The 24383-nt window shown below is 34.0% G+C and overlaps 1 protein-coding gene and 1 pseudogene across 8 annotated transcripts in view; one reads left to right on the forward strand and one right to left on the reverse strand.

The window, feature by feature from the left end:
• Positions 1-24383, reverse strand: part of BTRC (beta-transducin repeat containing E3 ubiquitin protein ligase) — a 148571-nt gene that overhangs the window by 101949 nt on the left and 22239 nt on the right. The window lies entirely within an intron of this gene.
• LOC112474134 lies at positions 13052-13174 on the forward strand (annotated as a pseudogene).

Consider the following 24383-nt stretch of genomic DNA (forward strand, 5'->3'; position numbering starts at 1 on the left):
AGCTGTGCCCAAGAAACAACCCAAACAGAAGGGAACGCAGCAACAAAGGACAGAAAAAAGAGAAAGAGAGAAAAAAAGAGAACCCCAAAAGCTGCTAGTATTCAAACCTTCTAAATAAAAAAGTATGTGTGAATGTAAATAAATATATATATATAGTGTATTCAGGAGGGAGCAAAAAAAGGTAGAAATTACGATTTCTAGTAATACTAATTAAACAATATTAGTGTTATCGCTCCTAGAGCTTTATAAAACACTTTTATCTTTTAGAAGAATTTTTATATTCTTCAAGTTTCTCTAAAGGTATCCCAGGCTGAAGTTTTGTCCATCAACTTGGGTGCTATTACAGTCTAATAATACCAAAAAAATTAAAAACCTGATCATAGCACATATAAAAACAAGAATACATATTTTAAAATATAGCAATTAACGCACATAATACTAAACTTTACAAGTTTTGAAATATTAAATATCATTATGAGGCTTTTTTTCTTCTTGAAATATTTTAGTTGTAAAAATTAATATTAGGAAACAAAATATGGTATACATTACTCATACTACCTATAATTGATATAAGGATAGTATCCTGCAAAAGATTCCAAAAAATGACCTGGTCTAGATATCTGCTTTCATGTCATTATTTCCTCATTTTATAGTTAAGGTGATTGATGCCCAGGTGAAATTAAGTACTTCTCCATGATCATGAATTTAGAAAGTAGAGAAGTAGGAACTAGAATCCTGGCCTATTGCTTCTTAGTGCAGAACTCTTTCTCCTGCCTCCATCCATTCCTAAGCATTATAGTGGAGACATCAGATTTCAAAGACAGGTACATGCTAAAGGTATCACTGGATAACACACTAACCAAAACAGCTAAACCACTTTGAACTCCTACAACAGTCATCTAACTTTGGTCACTGTTTCCAGTGCTTCTTCACCTCAAGCTGCAATCCATTTTACAAACAGCAGCTATATAGAATACTCGTGTTCACTTTATCATATCACTCCCGTCAATAATTCATAAAGGCTTTCTATATTTACTGTATGAAATCCAAGTACGGTATTAATCTGACTTTTCCCCACTGCCTACATTAACTCACCTTCTCTGTCCTTCCACTTGGCCTAACAATCTAGCTAACTACCTTCATGTTTTTTTTCAAATATCCATTTTACCCACATACCTTTGTCATTTTCTTCTCCCCTTCACCTTGCAAATGTACATCTACCATTTACTTCTATATCTCCTTAGAACTATTTATACTCATTTTAGTCTCATTCAGTGGTTCTCAGTAGCAGACATTCTCATATTATGAGAAGGCAGCAGGGAGAATAAGGAAGAGCAAGATAAAAAAGGTTTCCTTCCCCTTGAGAACCACTGTTCTACTCACATTACTGCTATACACTGGAAGCATCAAGTTCTTCACGAAAATAATTTAAGTAAATGATATTTAAAATTTCTAAGTCTAATGTTTTAGTAATTTATTCAACGAGCATTTATTGAGCAAATCTTCCTTGTACTAACTAGATACTGTTCTAGGCACTAGGGATAGAACAATGAACAAAAGAAACAAAAATCCTTCACATTCCAGTGACATTTCCTCAACCTTAAATTTTTCTACATTTAAAATCCTTAACATAAAAGAAACTTGTTTGTGAGTTTCTCTCATTGTTAATGAGAGACAATGTACTATTAAGCAGTTGGTTCTGTGTATGCTGGGTAGAAGAAAGTCTCATTCCGAAGGAGGGACTGAATTTGAGAAAAACGGGAGAAAGAAAAGTAAAACAAAAAAGAGAAAATGAAAATACAGAAGAGGAAAAGGAAATAGTGGAAGAAAATGGAGTAGGCATTGGAAAATAGCCTGTTATTTCTCCCCATTCCCTTCTCAAGAGGAAGATGGCTCAAATACTTCCATTCATACTAAAGCCACCTGCTGCATGATCATCTCTATTTTTATTAAAATATGCATATTTTATTTGTATTTGTAAATGTTCTTTGGTAAGTTTTTAAGGCATTCCTTTTCGAATGTCTGTCTCCATTTTGTATTAGATCCTGTGTTATTTTTGCAGTATGTACTTTCCTTACTGTAACTTACTCTAATGCTCTTCCTCATTCACTCATCCCTATCTTTCGTCAAAACTCCTAAGAACTAAGAATTCGAAAGGGCTTACCCCATCCCCTTGAACTAAAATTCCAAAATAAAATTATAATCAATAATAAGCCACATAATCCAGCAAAGCCACTAGATATACTGGTGTGATATCTAAAATAGCATTAACTTGCAAACACCACACAGAGGATGCATTCCCAATTATTACAAGACAATTGGTGTGGGTATGAAAATTGCACTTGAATATAATCAAATTTGCACATTATCATAAGATTTTATATATTATAGCTCAATTTAAAAACCAATTTTCAAATTGGTTTGTATTGTAACAATCTTACCTATACTGGTAAATGTCACTTAAAAACACTGAGAAAAAAATATATAATTACAAAATTAATGGAATAGGCTATACCATCTACTACTTCTTTTTCCCTTCTACCCTCATGTTCATGAGTATTTTCTAAATGAAGGGGAAAATCAAAGGAAATTTAGACAATAAGTAACAGAGTGGAAAGTAGTGCCATATTAGTTACTATTCTTATGTATCTGCATACTCAGGGGCCATCTCGATTGGTTAATTTCTGACAGATTAAAGACTTAAATCTGTCCTTCAATATGTAATAAACAATCCTCTTTAAAATGCCCAAAAAGCACATACAGGTTTCTAGTTAACGTTTGAGCTGTAAAACTTTGTTTCTCCTTGCAAATTACATTTAAATTTCTAAGGTTTTCTTTCTGCACTTAAAAAATTTTTTAATTAAAAAAAAAAAAGCAGAGTCTAAACTAAGCTGCAATCCAGCAATATTCTCACGTTTAAATATTTAACTTCCATTAACTGTTAAAGAACTTCTGAATTCCTTAAATGTTTCTCCTATGCAATCTCAAAAGCTATAACCAAGTTTGGATCATATATGTACCCCCATCCTAGAGAAATCCAGCCATACAAAGCACAAATTTGTTTATTCAGCTCATTTCCCAATTAACTCTCCTTTGCAAAATCAAAGAAAGTTGAAGACTATAATAATTTCTTACAACTGAAGTTTGTTACCCAATTGAATGAGTTTACTAGCTTTTTAAAAGCATACAAGCTATTTTTTTTAAATGTTGGAACTTTTTTACTACTATAAAGAATCAGAAAAAGAGACTGAAATGTTGCAACAAAGGGCCACCAGGGAGAATACAGTATCTAGTGCTCATCGGGTTCAAAGAGAATATAGTACCTAGTGCCCATCAGGTTCAACAGCACAAATTAATTTTCAGAGAACACTAAAAACCTTAACTCCTCTTCCTACTTGGCTGCCTGGAGAAAAGTCACAGTTTCTCTTCACTGACAGAGGGCCCTACAGGCAAAAGGCCGGCCTCAGCATTTACTGTAAGAAAGCTCAATGACAAAATCTCCTAAACTCAGGTCCCTGTTGGTCAACTTCTAGGAGTAATAGAAGCTATAATAATCAACAATAAAAAGATTGCTGCATTGAGAGTTTATGTATCCTTAAGCCATGGAATAGAAGAATTCCCTTTTCACTACTATATCAACTAAAAAAATTCAGGCCAAGAGAACTACAGTATTCCATAGGCCATGTAATACATTCAGACTCTACCTATACAAATTCGATGCCTGCCTCTTAGGAATCCCAATTTAGTTCACCCCAAAAATGAAACTCCCACCTGTCACAAAGGATAATCATATCTGCCCAGCCTTACTGCACAAGGCTGTGGTAAAATTAAAATAAGAGATCTAAAAACTTCACGTACAAAGGAAAAAAGTGGAAAGTGGCACCATTACTAAGAACAGGCTTCCATGAATGCCACTTGCATTTCAGAATGTTCTGTAAAGTCATTATGAATTATAGACCATGGAATCAATATATCCATCAATCAAATATTTATTATTCATTACAGAATGGAAAAAGGTGGAATACAAGGAGAAGAGAACCAAAATTGATCAGGCATAAATTATTTTCCAGATAGTGTGCTAGATCCTTGAAATACATTATTTCACTTAATCATTACAACCTTGTCAAAGAGTTATTAGTATTTTCACTTTAACAGGAGAGTAAACTCAAGTTCAGAAAAGTTACAATGACTAAATGGCAATGGCAAAATAAGACTCCATATGTTTGTCTCCCAAAATGCAGACTTGCTATAAAGACCTGTTCTCAAGTAGTTTATACTCTATTAGGGAGACAAATTAACTAATACAAATAGTAATAAGGAAAAATACTATAATGTATTAAATTGTGTTAGACAATAGCTGCTATATAAGTTTAGTTAAAATTTATAATTTTTTAGAAGTTCAGACACAGGCTTTAATTTTATTGAAGCACTTGTTACTGTATATAAATTGTGCATTTGCTATATACATTCCTCAGAGTTATGAGTCATGTCTTACCTTTTTTTTTTTTTTAATCTCCAGTATTTGGTCATAGTAGATGCTCAATAAATGTGAACTTAATGGTGAGAGACCAGTGAGAGCTATATATCAAAGAGAAGAAGAAAGCATTTTTTGCTTATGAAATTGTGAGAATACTGATAAAATAACATTGGTTCCTTTCCTGTGACTAATCTTACTAGATTGGACGGTTCATGATAAAGCTATCACAATTCATTTTCTTGTTCACCTGTAAAACAATCTAATAAAGTAAATAAGATCCAGAGAGGTTAAACAGATTACTAAAAGTTGATGAGTACCTATAGCAGTAAAGATGAGTTTCAAAACTAGATATTCCAATGGCTTAGGACAGTGCTACATACAAATGGCACTTAAAAAGTCAGACTGGAGTTACCTCATTTATTAAGAAATGGGGAGGCGAAGGTAGTAAGGGGTACTGGGCTGACTACAAAAACTAAAGGAAAGGAATCCCACCCAACAGACTGTTGTAATCATCAAAGTAATGGCCATGGAGAAGACAAACTTACATCAAAAGGAGGATTAACAGGACTTAATGACTGACTGTAAGGAAAGAAAGAGGATGAGTCAGAAATAATTCCAAGATTTCAAACCTGAATGACTGGAAGAATGGTGGTAGCAATGACAGACACAGGTAAATTGAAAACTACCTGGTTGGGGTGGAGGGGCTAGATAAGCTCAGAAATCATGAATGTGATATAATAATAAACTTCTAATATGTGAGTAAAAATATGGCATAAAGCCTGGGTATAAACCTGTAAAGATGACATAGATGTGGGAACAAGTGGCTTTTGTGTAGGTTGTAATGCACTAGGTTAAAAGTATTTCCTGTAAAAATACTAGCGAGGTTTGTTTGTTTGTTTTTTTTAAATAACATTTAATTGATTCCTCTTCCCTCATCTCCTTTCTTACCTGAACAATTCAACAGCCAGTAAGTGAGTATAGGCTAAGTAGGCAACAAGTTGAGTGACAGAAGAGGCTACAGTGGCCCAATACAGGCTTTAAGAATGCAAGTGGTGTGAGAAAGGCATCCCTGAAGGGGAAGCAGCCTAGCATAGTTTCAGTATATATAAAGACAGAACTCTCTAGGTAAATGATGTACACACATACACACAAACATAACTCTATCAATGAAAAAAAACCCAGTAACAGCAACACTGTAAGAGCAATGAGTACATTTAATGATTCTAAATATCACTCTCCACTAAAAATACCAAGGTTCCATAGAACGGTGGCTGATTCTCCAGGGCTCTGGCAGGGAAAATTTAAGATGAGCTTAGAATATCTTGTGGAAACATGGCAAGATGACACATGGGCCGATGTGAAAGGCTCTCAAAGACTAAATCTGGGACAAACTTAATACCAAATTAAATAATGATAATAATGGATTATAACTGTGGCAGGCAAAGTCTTCTCTTAACATGCTCCCCAATGTGTCCCACCTCTTGGTATTCATAACCCTATTGTAATCCTGTCCCCTTGAGTGTGAGACAGCCTAGTACTTTGCTTCTAGGTTATATTACATTATGACTTCCAACTTGCTAATACTCTATTGCCTTCTTCTCCTGCATGCTTTTATGAAGCAAGCAGCATACAAGAGAGGTCCATGTGGCAAAGAACTGAGTGTGGCCTCCAGCCAAGAGCCAGCCCTTAGGAATTGAGGCTCTAAGTCCAATAGCCCTTGAGGAAGAGGAAATCTGCCGAAAAAATATGTAAACTTGGAAGTGGATTTACCCAGTCAAACCTTCAAATGAGACTTCAACCCTAGCCAATATCTTCATTATAGCCTTGTGAGAGATCTTGAAGCACAGGACCCAGGTAGCCATGCCCAGACTCCTGACTCAAAGAAACTGTGAGATAATAAATATGTGTCTTATGTTACTATAAGCCACTAAATTTGTGGTATTTTGGTTTGCAGCAAAAGATAACTAATAAGCCTCTGAATAAAATAAAAATCCATGACTCTACTAGTGATGTAAAGAATAAACTGGTTTGATGAGGAATATGATACTTGAATAGTCTCAAAAAATCTCCCCACATAATACTTATTACAAGGAGAAAACAGTAACTTTAAAGTGGAAAAACATGACTGACATCTTAATCAAGTGATCAGCATTAATACTGCCAATAATGAAACAAATTAAAATCACATGGTACCTAATAGAATGCAATACAAAAAACAGAGCATCACCTCTGAGATATTCCTGCCAAAGATATATTAGAAAAACCCAAACTGAAAAACAATCTACAAAATAACTGGCTTGTAATCCTCAAAAATGTCAATGTCATGAAAGTCAAGGAAAGACTGAAGAACTGTCCCAGACTGAAGGAGACTAATGAGACATGACAACAAAATGCAAAATGTGATTCTGGACTAGGTCCTTTTGCTACAAAGGACATTCATTGGGACTGCTAGAAAAATCTGAATGGGGTCTATGGATTAGTTGGCAGTTGTATGTCAATATTAATTTTCTTATTTTTGATGACTGTTACTGGGTTACATAGGAGAATGTTATTGTTTGTAAGAAACACATATCAAAGAAGTCAGGAATGATGAGCCATCATACAGTAACTTACTCTCAAATAATTTATGGAAAAAATGTTATCTGCATTTTACTTACAACATTTCTGTGAGCTTAGAATGTTTAAAAATAATGTGAAAAATTAATTAATAAAAATATATATTGGGATTTTGCTTTTTGCTATGGTGTATAATTGTTAGCAGACTAAATTTCATGCAGAAAAAGATAACAATAAAAGATGAATAAAATATATAAAACTATTTGAAGGTATCAGAGAAGTTTAGGCACCAAGACTTTAGGGGCCAAAATCCTGGGCAGGAGGAAAATATATTGTGGTAAATCTGAGGCATCTGCTAACTCTTAGGTTTTGCATGCAGAGTCAGATGCTAAAAAATTAAGTTTAAAGTGTATTTCAGCAATCCTGTGGTGCTAAGGTGAGAAAAATAAGAGTACAGAGTTCATTAATAACAAGGTGCCCTGTTTTGTTTTGTTTTTTCAGTTGATATCATGGAAGGGCACCAGAAATAGAGCAGCCTCAATCAAACCAAGGAGATGTACCATGAAAAGAATATTAAACTCTCTCTGAAGGGAGACAGATGGCATCTAGAGTCTCTACCATTTTCATAAAAAATTGCAATAAAAAATTATTAAGAATTCAAGGAAAAGGGATCAAATGACCCAAAACTAGAAAACAGAAACAATAAAAACAGACACCCAAATAGCCAAAAGGTGAAAAGTGTCTACTGAGGAATGAATGGATAAATAAAATGCAGTATAGTATATAAATACAATGGAACATTATTCAGCCTTAAAAAGGAAAGAAATTCTAACATATGCTACAATATGAATAAACCTTGAGAGTATTATGTTAAATTAAATAAGCAACTCACAAAAGACAAATACTGTATTATTCCACTTATATGAGGTACCAGAAGTAATCAAATTCAGAAAGAATAGTGGCTGCCAGTAGCTAGTGGGGGGGACAGCAGGGGCAAGAAAAATGGGGAGTATAATGTGTACAGAATTTCAGCTTTGCACGATGAAAAAGTTCTGGAGATTGGCTGCACAACAATGTGAATATAAAGCTAGACTATACACTTAAAATTATTAAGATGATAAATTTTATGTAATATATATTTTAACACACAAAAAAACCCCACAGTGATAAGTATTAGAATTTTTAGACATAGGCTTTATAAAATAACCATGTTTAAGATAGTCAAGAAAATAGGTGAAAAAGTGAAGATAAAAAGTATATAACATAGAAATCCTATAATTAAATAAATATGAAAGATGAAATTAAGAATTCTTTAGATTCGTTTGAGGTCAGATTAGAAACAGAGCAAGTGAGAATTAGTAAACAGGAAGATAGGTGAGTAGAAAATCACTGAATTGAAAACAGATAAAAGGATAGAAAAATGCTGAAAAGAATGTAAAAGATATAAATGACACAGTGGAAAGTAAGTGTATGTGTATTTAGACTCCTAGAAGAAAAAGAGAGAAAATGGGGCAAAAGAAACCATTAAAAAGATACCAAAATTTTTTTTAAAACTGATGAAAATCATCAAGCCATAGAGTCAAGAATCTCTGCAAACATACAAAAAAAGCATCTTTTCTATGCCTTGGCAAACCGTCATTCTAAGTTTGAATCATCTTTATCATTTGCACTTTCAATGCTGTGAAATATCTTTAGGAGTTCCTTTACTGTAAAATTTTTTGACTTTAATGTGACATTTTTCCTCTGGGATATCTTTGTCTTTTTTGTCACAACCGTTTTTCCTCATTTATGTTAATAAATTCACCTTCACTAAGTTCTCTGCTGCATATCTAGAATCTATCAAATAGTATCAGTACCAACATTTCTATGGTCAGCTATTTCTTCTATGATTCCATTTAATCTCACCTCAAATTTCAATCAAAGTATTATCATTTTACTTTGCTTCATCTGTCACATGGACTTAATACTAGGAGAGGAGACAACATAACCACACACCATGTTTTCTGTGCATAACTTAATGTGACTAAATCACCAAAAGACTGAAAAAAGTGACTGATCATAATGTGCATCTGTTTTTCACATAGTGATATGCTGATGGGAGAGCTTTCAATGAAGTGTACTTAACAAAAATCACTCACAGTTAATATACTATAGTAACTAAAATCAGAACCATGTTTTGGGAGACTGATGGTATTTAAACTTTAGTAATTAAAGTTTATACACATCAGAACCATACAAAGTGAGGAATTCCAGTACCTTAAAATTAAATAAAATGGAAACTCTAAGTAAAAGAAGAACATTAGACTTCAGCTTCTACCATAAAGGAGTAGCTGGTATCAAACTTGCCCTCCCATCATAAGACAAGAAAACTAGACAAAATATCTGAAACGTATATTTGAAGACATTGACACCATGCAATGCCAGACTATAAACCCGGCATGGCCTTCAAAATTGTCCTAGTTTTATACCCTGAGGAACCTTCCAGTCTGTGGCATAAGAAACAAGAATCTAAACAGAGCAAAATGGGACCACTTATTGAGAAAACAGAACAGAATTTGGGGAGGATAAAGAGACTAGACTGGTGAGGCAGAATATTAGAGACTTATGCAGAAAAAAAGCTCCAGATATCTGAACATGAGGCCCCTTAAGTCTGCTCCTGAACACTAAGTTCTGTTTGTACAGGGTGAAACTCTACAAAGGCCAGGCAAAGACCCATGAGGAAGCTATAAGCTCAACGACTCCTAGAACCCATACAGAGCTGGAGAACTTTTCTGTTCTGACCAGCCAGATTGTAGAATTTAACACTTGGGACATTCAGTAGAAGCTCCAGAAAGCTTACACTAAACCTACTCGAATAAAGCTTAAAATCAAGCCACAACAGCATCAAGGTGATCTGCAAGAAACTTAACTGTTGGCTGAAAAAACACAAGATTCCTTTAAAAAGATAATAAAATACAAATATGGAATAATGTAACACAATGTCTAAATCTAAAATTACTTGATAAAAAGCAGTAAAACGTGACTCATAATCAGGGGGAAGGACTATCAGTCAACAGAAGCAGATCCAGAAATGACAGTGATGAAATTAGCACACCAAAACATTAAAATAGCTATTATAACATGAACATAGTAAAGAGAACTGTAGGATATAAAAAATAAATGAAATAAAACTTCCAGAAAAGAAAAATACAGTCTGAAATGATCATTTTAACAGGTGACAGTAACAGCTGATTAAACACAGTAGAAGAAAAGATCAGTGAACTTGGAAAAATAGCAATATGCAAAATAAAGCACTAAAATGAAAAAGGCTGGAAAAAAATGAACAATACCTCAGTGACCTAGAAGAAATAATCAAGTGGTCCAACATATGTATAACTGGTACTCCATTAAAAAAATCATGAGGAGAAGGTTGGGAGGAAGCATAAAATATATTTGGAAAATATGTCACAAAAAAAATGACACTAGAGATAATTGTACAAAAATATGAAAAGTGCCAGAAATATAGATAGGTGAGTAAACATTTAAAAAATATTTCTCATATTAAAACTTACTTTAAAAATAACAATTTAAGCAAAAATAATACTAAATTGATATTTATAATATATTTGGAAATAAAACACATGAAAATAACAAGATAAAAAGAGGAAATGGAAGTACATTATATGTGAAGTAAAATATTATTTTAAGGAAGACTGTGATAAGTTAAAGGTACATATTGTTTTGCAAATCATGTACCTGATAAGGGTCTCATATCTAGAATACATGAAGAACTTTTACAACTCAATGACATGACAAACCACCTTAAAAAATGGACAAAGGATTTGAATAGACATTTCTCCAAAGAAGACTCACAAATGGACAATAAGCACGTAAAAAAGGGTGCTCAACTTCAGTAGACATTAGGGAAATGCAAATCAAAACCACAAGGAGGTTACCATCACACTCACTAGGACGACAACTGTTTAAAAATTACCAGAGCCATCCGGATATCTCAGGAGAGAAGTGTATGTCAGGACAGCCAGATCGACCAAAAGGAGTTTTATCACCAATGTCTTATCTAGTCTCAACAGCTTTTGAAGCTACAATTTTAAAAAGCAAAACAAAAACAGAAAATAAGTTGTGGTAAGGATGTGGAGAAAATGGAACCCTCATACATTGCTAGTGGGAATACAAAAAGGTTCAGTAACTATAGAAAACAGCTTGACAGTTCCTCAAAAAGTTAAACATAAACATGTGACCTCCTCTAGCAACTCCACTCCTGAGTACACTCCTAAAAGAAATGAAAACAGGTACTCAAACAAATACACATACACACATTCACGGCAACCTTATTCACTAAAACCAAAAGGTAGAAACAGCTTCACTGTTCACCAACAAAAGAATAAACAAATTGTAGTATATACACACAATGGCATATTTATTGGCCATAAAAATTAATTAAATACTGATACAAGCTACTGATGAACCTCAAGTGAAAGAAGTGAAAGGGAAAGAAGCGAGACACAGAAGATCATGTATTGTATGATTCTATTTATATATAAAATATCCAGGATAGATGAATGTAGATTGGTGATTGACAGAGCCTGGGGGGAGAAGGGAATGGACTGAAATTGTTTAATAAATAAGTTTTATTTGAAGTAATGGAAATGTTTTGGAACTAGATAGAGGTGGTGATTGTACAACATTGTCAATGTACTAAATGCCACTAAATCGTTCACTTTAAATTGGTTAATTTTATGTTATGTAAATTTTACCCCAATAAATATTTTTAAATACATATTGAACTCTCTAGGGCAACCACTAAATAAAACAAAAGTACTTAATAAGCCAACAGAGGGGATAAAGCGGAATACTAAAAAATAATTCAAGAGAGAGCAGGCAAATTTAAAACAAAAGAGAACAGTTGGGACAAATAGAAACACATAGTAAAATGGTATATTTCAACTTAACCATACCAGTAACGACTAAATATAAATGGTCTAAATCTACATTTTTTAATATAGTGACCACTAGCCACATGTGGCTACTAAGCATGCTGGTCCAAACTGAGATGTGTTAAACTATAAAGTCACATTGGATTTTGAAGACAATACAAATAAAATAAAGTATCTTAATAACTTTATACAGATTACATGTTAAAATGATACTTAAATACACTGGCTTTTAAAAAAGCACTTAAAAAATTCAACAGTTTCTTTTTACTTTTTTGATAAGAAAATTTAAAAATATATACTTGATTAGCATCTGTGGCTAACACATTTCTATCGTACAGTATAAGTTCAAACACTGGAAGACAGATTGTTAGACTGAATTAAAAAGCAAGACACAGCTATAGATAAATGTACACAGATAAATTAAAAGTAAAGCTTGAAAAGATGTCATAGAGTTATCATAAAAAAGTGAAAATGGCTACATTAATGAACAAGGAATATTAAACAGGGATAAAGAGGGACTTTCATAATAATAAAGAGGTCAACTCATCAAGAACGACCTTAAAAGGGTATGACGTACTAATAAAATTTCAAAATAACAAAGAGAGAACAAATCTACAACCGCAGTCTAAGGTGTTAACACCCCTCTCTTAGCTATTTGACAGAATAAGCAAACAAGTGAAGAGCACAATTAATGGACTTGACTTAAGGACTTATCTAGAACACTGTACCCAACAACTGCAATTGTCTTCAAGCACACTTGCTACACTTACCAAAATAGAGCTTAAAATGGGCCCAAGCAAGTACAAACAAATTTCAAAGGACTAAACTTGCAGAGTATTTTGTTAATGAGCTATAAATTGGTGTAGAAAAGATACCTAGAAGGGGTTCTGGTTCTAGTTAAGATGGACTTAAGCACAGTCACTTCTCTGTCTACCACTGAATGCAACTACTAAAAAATGGACAGAGCATGGTGCAGCTATCTGAGGACACTGAAAAGTGAACAGCAGTAGGTGGACTGGTGAAGAAGACTTCAACACAGCACTGAACCAACAATAAATTTACCATTTTAAAAAAAATTATTTCTGTCTACAGCCATGCCACCCTAAACAAGCCCGATCGATCCCATCTGATCTCGGAAGCTAAGCAGGGTTGGGCCTGGTTAGTACTTGGATAGGAGGCCACCTAGGAAGACTAGGTGCTGTAGGCGCTAAAAAAAAATAAGTAAATAAAATTTATTTCAGTATCCACCAGCCTAGACTGCAGCATAAAAACCAAAAGTAGATATTAGTGTAGGCAAAGAGAGATTCAAGAGAAGCCCTCTAGTTCTGGCCTAGGAATATAGAAGGGGTATCCTAACTCTCAAATAGTGAAAATCTTCCATTTTTCATTCTTAAAATTTTCTTTATTCCTTCCAAGAATCCCATGATGAAAGCCGCAGTAGAAGCCTTGGCCCACAGGAGCCTAAAACTGAAGTAACTCTCTTTGATCAGAGGAATTGTGATCCTAAAATGCTGATGTGAAATCTCATTGCTTTTTTTTTTCTCTCTCTATCCTCCCATCCATTAGCCCCAGATGCAGTAACATATTCAGGTAGAAAATGTTAAATAAAGCCCCAGCTGTCTGGCTGGAGGACTGAAAATGGAGAGTCCCAGGGGACTAGAAAGTACTAGGGAGACTGTGGAGAAAGAGGAGCTCAGGAAAGCAAGCCCACAAGGTGGTTTGTGAACTTCTGCGCTCACCTACAAGCTTCCCAGATGTGAATATGACCCAAAACAGCAAGCCACAGTCTTTGAGAACTGAACTACCAGAGTACCATCTAGATCCCGGACTGGTCACTGAGTGGCACGTACATGGAACAATTTCAGTAGCACTGCAAAGGCTTTAAAAATGGAATAGACATTGAAATCACAACCCCACAAAAAGCTATTTGAACTTGTAGGCTGAACTCTACTGGATTGAGAGCCCGATAAAACAAAAACATCAACATTTTCAACATAATTTAAATAAAACTCAGTTCTATATATTAAAAATGTCCAGGATAGAACCCATATATTACTTGGCATACATAAAAGGAGGAAGGGAGATATTTCAACTCACATCAGCAGATGCCAATACTAAACTGACACAGATGATGGAATTAACTTTAGAGACAAAGACTTAAAAGTAACTAGTATAAAAAAAGGTTCCAATAACTAAGGGCAAACACGCCTGAAAAAGATGGAAACATAGGAAGTGTCAGCAAAGAAATGGCAGATATAAAGAACAATCAAATGGAAGTAAAACAACTGGAAAAAAATGGAAATTTTAAAACTCATTGGAGAAACTCAATAGTGGAATAGAGATAACAGACCAATACTCCTTATCAATATACAGGCAAAATTCCTAAACAAATACTAGCGAATAAAATCCAGTAACATATAAAAAGGATTATACACAATGACCAAGTAAGATTTATCCCAGGAATGCAAGGGTGGCTGCTTTCAGTCTTAGGGGTGTTCCAATGCCTAGCTCTATGTCTTCGTAGTGTCTGACTACATACACTTCGATCCCTTTAGTTCTATGAACTATCTCTGAACCCTTAATATAGTTGCCCCTTCTTGCTTAAGGGAAGAATGAAGCAATCTGTTACTGATACCAAAAGAACTTGAAGACAGACATATAATTCTAAAATGAGTATTATCCCCAAGGTAGACACCATGGGAAGCTATGCTTATTCCAACATTGCCATCAATGCTAAAAAATATATATATATTTTTTTAAATTTAAGCTTTCCAAAATAAAACTGGATTAACTTTATGAGAACTAAATGAGTCTCTGCCTTTCAGGAGATTGAAATCTAGCAGAAAAATTAGATTTAAAGATTTAGCCACCACAGGTTAACATTTATAAATGTTGGCAAACACTACATAAATCAATGAAAATGTAAAATATTACTAGTTCAATATCATTATTGTTAGACCATATAAACCCACACTATTCTTATAATAATCTCAGGATGCCTACCTCACTGTTGTACACATAGCAGAAGTTCAAGAAATCCCTGGTGAAATTATCATGACAACTGTGAGAAGATATGACACTAATCCAGGTGTTAAGACACCAGGTTCTTGTGCACACTCATCCTCAAAACAACTGTAAGATCTTGAGCAGTTCACTTAAATTTTACATAATTCAGCTTCTTCACTGGTAAAACTGAGTAGATTAAAATATTTCTAACAGTGTCTTGTAGTAATATAATTCCACAATTCTGTGATTTACATCTATCTATAACACTTCTAATACGATTTTTTATAGAATTATTAGTTTCACCACAAAATCTAAACCCCTTTAAACAATAAGGTGAAGGGAGAGAGGAGGAAGCTGCTCCTGATGCTTATTTAGAATAGTTAAAATCCAAATTTGGCTGCTTTCTAAAATAAACTTTTCTCATTATTATTTATTAAGTATGCAATTAGTCAAATATAACACTCTGATAAACTAGAATTTTGAACAAACAAATGCTTTAAAATTCTAATAACTATGCATAAGCAGTAAATTATTCTTACTTGAATTTCTGCTGCTGTGTAGCGCAGGGTTACTAAGTACGTAATTACATAAGAGAGCCACCCAACTTCCAAAGGAGTCATTCCAGTGAATTGTGTAAATAATATGCTTTAAAAAAAAAAACCACAGCCTCCTCACATATGAATTTAGATTTACCAGATATGGATTAGCTGCGTACCTGTGAGACTAGAGCACAGTCTTAAAAAGGCCTTCCTAATTATGAATTTACCAGAGAGACTAGAATGACCCAAAGCAAATTAATACACAGACTTTTTTTCATAACTTTCTATAGAAACATTTTCACTGTTCTGCTTCAGTACAGAAAGCAAAGGTCTTAAAAGTCCCTGGCTTGAGATAAGAACTACAGAGTACAAGACTGACCAAATTTTTCTAAAATTGACATTCTGGTTTTCTTAATTACCAAATACTTGTGTTTTATTTTTATTTGTATCTACATAAGAAGTTCTAAATATTTGGTCTATGACTGATTTTACTATAAGATTGAATTTGAAAGAATAAGAACAATTTTCTTAAAACAAAAAAAATAGTCAACATTAGCAGACAGCAGGGCATCATAATAATACCTTGATGCCACATGTTTTTTGTACCAAAAAAGTCATTTTTAATACCCATCTACAGGAAATCAACCAACGTAGTAAACAAATTTATGCATACAGCCAGGTGGTATCTTTATTCTCCCTATAACAGAACAAAAAGTAAGGATGTTCAGTTACATTTTCTTTGCTCCATTATTAAAAATCATCTTATGCTAAGTAAAAAGAATACCTATATTTTTGAAGTTCTCATTTACTTGGTTAAGAGTAAAACTGCAATTATCTCAGATTAAGTTTTACAAACTCAGTCTCCTATACCTGTACTTAAAGACCTTTTAAATCGTGCCACAAAAAAATTCTTTAGTTATACTGGAATTTCATTTTATTAAAATCAAGTCAAATTCCATTGCAATAAGCTCTAAGGAACTCTCCAAATTCTTTTATTGCCCTAGGATTTACTGCATTAAAAATTATTTGAAATAAATAGGCAACAAGCTGAGGAGTTATACAATATTTGATGATGTGGGTTTGGCCTATACACAAATTTCAAATGATCACAGTGCTCATTGGGAGGTTTACGCTTTATGTATTTCTGAAAGAGGGAGGGAGGAGAGAAAAAGGGAGCAAAAGGGAGGGTAAGGACAAGAGAGGGAGAAAATAAAAGAAAGCTTCATTGTAATTAGAAGAGTAAACAGAAGTTGAAGCAATCTTCCATTTTGATGAAAGACATTTGCAACACTTTTTTCCCCAGTATAGATTTACACAGCAGTTGCTGTGACTCAACAGAGGTGTCTTGTTAAGAATCCACATATTAAGGCAGGCTGGCTGCCACATGAGCGATCAGAGGTCTTGTCCCTCTCTATACAGGCAGAAAGAGCAAAAGAAGCCACAGAGTAAAATCCTTTGATTGGGAGGTGAGTGGAGAAGAGACAATCCTCACGCCAGACTTGTGGATCATTCCCCTCTCTACAGATGTGTCTGCTCTAACAATGAGTTTAAAAGGGAGAGCTATTTGGAGCTTTCTTCTTAACTGAGAAGGAAACTGCTCATGAAAGGATCCCCTGATATCAAACAGTATTTCAACAACTGCAAACCAAGTATCCCAGCTCTCTTGGGTACTCCTTAATTTAACTTTTGTGTAGGAGTAGAGAAAAGAAAATTACTTGCTCATTAGAAAGAGAATAAATGCCTACATAAATAAATGGAACCATATTACAGCTGACTTCCTGGGCACCACAGACCAACAGAGAAGAAACTCATTTTCAGCAGTGCAGTTTACTTCACTATTTGCAAATGACTGGCTGATCGGCAGCTACAATATATGAAACAAATAACCATTTCAAAGATCAAGTGTCATGTTCCCTGGTAAGTAACAAAAAATAAACATTATCTACTCTCCCCATCCAGTTTATGGAATTTAACAGAAAAGGTTTATTGACTATTTGATTGCTTGGTATGTTGTGAGGACATTTTCTGTGATGGTGTGGTTATTATTCGGGTTAGATAAATTCTCCTTTCTCTCAGGATATCAGTATTAAGAGTTACATATTCACAAGAAAAATCCAAAACAAATTATTTCTGAAGCAAGTGAATGTGACAAGAAATTGTGAAGTAGGGAGTGATGAGTATATCTAACAAATTTTTTCTTATAAGAAAATAAAGTACCAGATCTTACAATACAATTTATCACAAGCCAAGATGCAAACTAGTAAATCTCAAATGCACAACCTGATGATACTGCCCACTTTTAGACACCCATCTAAAAACCAGTGCATCAAATTTTAATGTAAGAGTTTTTAGATTTACAAACTAGCCTTAAAAACTCCTGTTCCAATGTAAGTTAGAAGAGAGATTCAAATCCATGCATTGTTATATCCCAGTGGTGCTGCTACAACATCTAGGCAAAACCGGATACAGCCACTAATGGTCAGCTTTCATTTTCAAACTCCTTTACAAAATATTAGCTAACTTGTAATGGAATTTTGAGGTGTCTGTTGGGTATTTGAACTATTGCATAGCTCAAGTTTGCCTGATCAATGAGTCAGATAAGACCTATTTCTACTAAGTAACAGTAGAAAGGGATAAGTATTTTACAATTCTGTCGATACAAACAAAAAATCAAAAAACCTCTAATTCTCCTTTCTCTTCCCTCATCTTTTTCTGCTTTTTAAAAAGAAGTTTCCTCCCTATGCCTTTATGAAAGGACAGATTTTAATTAGGAAAAATTGGGCAACGTTTAAAGTGAAGAGCCTATTTATGAAAATCAACTTATATTTAAACAAATCAACATTAATATCTGGATGTTGACCAAAAATATTCAACACTGTTCTTATGGTCAGTCAATATTATCTCTCATAACTGACATATTCACACCACAGTTTTCAACTACAACACAAGAATATTAAATACAAAAACCTCTACTAAAGGGCAAAAGGTAATGGCATTAGTGTACTCGTGCTCTGATAGGGTTCAATTCTTTGCAATTAAGTGTGGAAGAAATTATGGAATTTCACCACCACAGTTTTTAGATAAACCCCTCTGCCTTATGGATATTTATAGCATGTGTTCAGTCTTGCAGAACTCTATCTGCCCCGACCCCATTTGTAACATAAACTGCTCTTAAACCACTTTAATACATTGTTACTGAGATACTTCTTTTACACAGTACCTACCAAGCAGTAGATCAATACTCTTTAATACAGAGCTGCCGATTCCATTACCACAAAAACCTGTGCAAGCCGCCAGATGCTGAACAAAGACCACGGCTTTCATCAGGTTTATTCCTAACATGTCTCCACTCCACTGGGATGAAATATTTTGCTTTGGTGGGCAAGTAGAATTTGGAAAAGAAATAATGGTATTTAAAAATAACAATTAAGAAGCTGTGATTACAGAGAAAGTTTAAATGATACAGCTAAAATAAATTTCTTCACATCTACTGGATGCTTATCATTTATCATTAAATCCATCTGTTCACCTGCTGCACTTGATGCTTTCACAAACTACCATGACATTAGGTGTTTAAGTTGCAGTTCAACACTTAAGACAAAAATGATACAGAAAGAGGTTATGGAAAAGAAAAATAAAGCACTGGGTGAGAAATGGGGCGGAGGGAGGAAAGAGGAGAAAAGGAATACATTGTACTGTTCTTTAAAAGCCATTTTCAGTTAAAATTTTGCAATTTCAATTTTTTTCTAAATTTGCTAACAAAAAATCTTTATTCATAAGCTTTTCATCTAGTTATTACATTTATCTTTCCTTCATACCATCATTATGATCTGAGGCAATAAAACTGAATTGAAATATAAATAGAAAGGACAGAGATCTGTCTATATGCAGTGGTACTAGCAACTTGTGGCACCAGAGGGATTTAACTTTTGTTTAAAACCAATACCCCCTGTCTTTTCTTATACTATTTATTTACTTTCAATGGACTAAAGCTGCAATTCATCCTTTCTAGACCAGCTTTAATCATTTTCACAACTATGGTTGCTATGACAACAGGATGCAGTTTATTTGTGCTGTTTTCATTTTCCCCCATTTGAGTTGCCATAACAACACTATCATTCTGCCTTTCTCTAACATGTAACAACTTTATTTTAGGATTGTATTCTTAAGGACACTGGATTTCTCCATGAAGAAGGTAAATAATAGAATTTATACAAGAATTTATTTAAATAATATGATATCCAATTTTAAAATCTTTTGAGGGAAGTTATTTTAATGTTGTTCTAAAGAATCAGTAATATAAAATCTAAAATATATTTTGGCTACTGGATCTCCACACCACATCTATTACTAGGACCATCAAATCATGTCGAGATATGAAAGCATATTTTTAAAATTGTTACAACACCTTGTTGTACCAGTATCTGCTATAACAGGACTTTGTATATGCAAAAGGTTATCTTAATTTAATAGCTTAAATCACTAAGGTCAGATCGTTTAGCCCTTTGATCAGCTGAGTTACATTAAAAAACCTCTTCACAGCATGAATACCTATGACTATATATACAAATTTATTGCTTACAAACAAAACATAGAAATCTTACTATTTGAAGAGAAAATATGCAAATGTTATTAAATTCCCTCTTAGCTCCCTACTGGCATAAAAAATATTATTTATTATATTGTAGTATTTTTACAGGCTAGAACTAATTTTTACCTATTAATATAATAAGACAAATTTTAATTTTAATCACAGCTGAGATAAATATTTTGGTTGCAATGAACTGAAAAATATGAGTTAACCAAATCTGGGGACCAAAAGAAAATTTAACGTCTTTTAAAGCATGATCAGTTTCTTAAATTCATTTTTTAAATAAAAAAATTCACTACTATTCAAAACTCTGAAATAAGAATTTAACAGTTTTTATTTTGGCTACTTTTTTAAAGGACTGTATGAAGAGAGGGTCTGCAACTGTTAAGAGCAAAAAATAATGATTGGCTCAAGATCTTTAGTATCCTTTCAATATAGGAAAATTAAGAACTCTAAAACAACGATAATGAAAATAAAGCAGATGGAGGGTAATTACTACTTAGCAAAGGGGCTGAGAGAGGGGGAACAGCAGCACATAAGATTATGCAAGACAAGGAGAGAGACTTGGACAAAATAGATTCCAATCCTAGGCAACGTGGCTAGGCCCTTACATCAAAATTAAACCAACAAACTGGGCTAAAATCATATACAAAAGTCCATCTCACTCCAATCTGCTTTCTCCTTTCCTTAGTTTGTTGTACTGGTAGGGAACCTCAGGAAAATCTCCTTCTGTAAGGCCTAAACTGCTCAAGCAAATGCTACCTTGCAATGACTTCTAAATGAGCCAAAGCCAGTAGGTCCTAGGCTGTAAGCAAGATGACGCGATTTTATTACAGGGCAATAATGCGAATTTAGGTACTAATGCTGTTAGTACCTGAGACTGGATTTCTGTGATGTTCTCTGACAGGATTGGTGAATTATTTGTGCATGTGTAGTCTAGCATTCTTGTTAACAGTTATGACTCATCCAGAACATCCCTTAAAAGAGAGCCTCTGGCTTCATCTATAGGGCAGTCTGCTGTGAGCCAACATACATTCAGATTTATGCTACTTCTGTTACACCTGCTGGAACTCACTGATGGAACTGCTATTCCTGCCCTGATCTGACACATCTAGCCATATATTCCATAGGGACTTGCAGGCTACTGGACAAGCCCCCACCACGCTTATCATGAGTGTGTTATACCCTGCCCAGGGTGGTAAGAATTTTAACCCTTACTGTCTGTTTCTGGGCTAGGGTCTTACTTATTTCTCCTTTCTATTCCTGAGGTAAGAGGTGGTTTGCGTTTGTTTCATTCTTAACTAGGGAATCTGTGTATTTTGTAAAGAAGAAGAGAGTGAGGGAAAAAACCTACTTTTAGTTTTACCTTTGATACTAGGTATTTGAGTCTTTAAACAAACAAACAAACAAACAAATCCTTATCTCAGGAATAAACTAGTGCCCCCAATAGAAAAAAAGTGAAATCCACAAGCCAGGCCAGCTGCATGCTTCAAAAGGTACTTTTTCAGTGATTTCAAGGGGTAAGGATTCTATATATACATAAGAAATCTATATGTAGTCTCATGCTCCAAGATACAGCATAGTGATTTTAAAAGATTCATTATATCAGTCACTGGCAATTGGATATGAAAAGATCCAATTTCCAAACTTTAAAAATAATTTTACTGCTATTTAAACCAATCTGAATAACTTTTCCAAAATGAAATATATTATTTTTTAAAGTTACCAAAGAATCCTCTTCTTTAATAAGAAATGTTAATATACCTTTAGTCATAGATCTCCATCCCTACAAAAATATTTTCTTCCAAATAAAATTGAAATTAAAAAATCTTCTTTTGTCCAGTTAAACAATATCCATATTCTATGAAGTCTTTAATTTAGTTCCTAAAGCTCTGAAATGAAGGAAGACTGAGGTATGGATTTCTGAGCATATATTTAGTTTTAGAAGGGCATAATATACAGTATAAGAAGTCTGTGTTACACTGGTTATACTTGTTCTCAGTATCTGTTTTCTCATTCAAGTGCCTTTCAGTGATATATGAAATTTGAAGATAATCTGAAAAAAGACAAAGAACTCGATTCTGCCTCAATGCATATTCCAAAGAGGGGTGTGCACATGCCAGGAGGTAGACTTATTAAGTGCTTATTAAGATGATCCTTTGGGGTACAAGGAAAAAAATAAACTTTTATTCAAATTACTTTAATTTAAAAATTGATGTTTTCTAATTTTAATAACATAGATTGACACTGGTTCCCTCATTTGATCTGATGTTACATGGTCAAATGTCACTTATGAACCAAGTGTTCCAATGGAAACCTGGGAGTTCCACAACACAAAAGGGTTGGCAGTGGTGCCCCGCCTGCCTAATATTTATTTGTTGCCTACCATGTGCCATGCACTGGGATATACTGGAGGACAAAAAACTGACAAAACTTTACCCTCAAGGAGTTTATTTTCTAGCAGAAATAATAGACAATGAAGGAAGGAGCATTTATTTTAGATAGGATAGTCTTTAAGGAAGTGACATTTAAACAGATATAAAAGATATAAGATGATTCAAGTAAGAAGCCAGGGTCAGAGAAAACAGTGGATGAAAAGGCCTTCTAGTGGTCTTGCAAGAATCTGGCAAAAAGCCAAGGTAATTAGAGTGTAACTGGACAGTGGGAGTATTAGTCTTAGATAGTGAAAGAGGTAGATAGGATAGGACCAGATCTGCCCGGCTGAACCAAAAAGCCAAAAGTTTTATCATAACATGCATGGCATAAGTGCAAAGAAAAGATACTGAAAGTTTTAAATTTAGATTTTTTGTAAGATCACTCTGACTCCTGTATAGAAATTGGACTTAACGGGAACAATAGTTAGAAAAGTATTATAAATAGAAAATAAATTATAATAACCTATAGTAAGTTGATGACAATGGAGGCAGAGAAAGGTAGATGAATGTTAGATATATTTTGGAAGTAAAAGAATCTGATAATGGGCTGGGTATCAAGATAAGGAAAAATGGTAAGTCAAGGATGATCCCAGCAACTAGGTAATTGGTGTTACCATTTATTGGGATAAGAAGACCAACAACACCAACAAAAATCGAGATTTCTATTTTTGATATATTAAGTTTGAGATCACTATGCAATATTCAAGTGGACAGTAAGTTAAATATAAAAATCTAGAGGTCAGAATAGAAGGATGAGTTGGAGATCATTGACACATTATGTACCATCAGCACACAGAAGGTATTTCACAGCCAAGGGAATTGATGGAATCACCTAGGAAGAAAGTACAGACAGGAAACAGAAGGTTGCCCAGGACCAAGAGCCAGGAAACCTCAGCATATGGGAGATTTGTCTAAGGGTCAAGAGCTTATTAAATGATCTGGTTCAAAGGAGTGCTCTTTCATTATACCCCACTGCCTCTTAATATTAAGGCGGAAAATAGCCATCTTCACTAGCCAAAGTTTCTCAAATTTTAGTATTTAATCCATGATAGGTGTCTTCTGGTGGGTTCTAGAAAAACACCTTATGGACTCTAACTTAAAATAATCAAGAAACCAGAAACAAAAAAAATGTGGTGGCCTCTGGGGAGGGAAACAATGGTAAGAAGACGGATAAGAGAGAGATTTTTCACTCCATGTCCTTTTGCACTTTTTGAATTTTGTACTGTGTTACATGTTTTACATATTCAAAAATAGATTTTTAAAATAACTCCATATATTTTTATCAATAATTAACTTGAACCTCAGTAAGTTTATTATTGTTTGCCTTTAGATCTTTACTGAACTTGACAAGTTATTTGTAAAATTTTTATAAAGGTATAAAAAAAGCCACAAAGAGCCAAGACACTCTTGAAGAAACACAACAAGGTATGAGAACTTGACTACCATACATCAAGGCTTATTATAAACCTACATGAGTAAGGCTGTATGGTATTGATATAAGGATTGCTAAATAGATAAACAGAATAGACTCATGAGTTCAAAAACAGACCAATGCATGTAAGGACATGATTTATGATGGAGGAAGCACAATACATCAGTGGAGAATACATATTCTTCCAATAGATGATGCTAGAGGGCATTGGAAATTCATATGGAAAAAAATGAAATAGAATCCCTTCCTTGCATGAAACACAAAAATCAATTCTATAGAGACTAAAGTTTGAAATGTAAAGGCAAAACTACAAAGTTTCGAGCAATAAATATGAGACTATTTTCATGACCTTAGAGTAGAAAAGGCTTTCTTAAGTCACAGAAGCACTAACACACACACACACACACACACAC

Source organism: Pteropus alecto, unplaced genomic scaffold (assembly GCF_000325575.1).
Source record: "Pteropus alecto unplaced genomic scaffold, ASM32557v1 scaffold88, whole genome shotgun sequence".
NCBI lineage: Eukaryota > Metazoa > Chordata > Mammalia > Chiroptera > Pteropodidae > Pteropus > Pteropus alecto.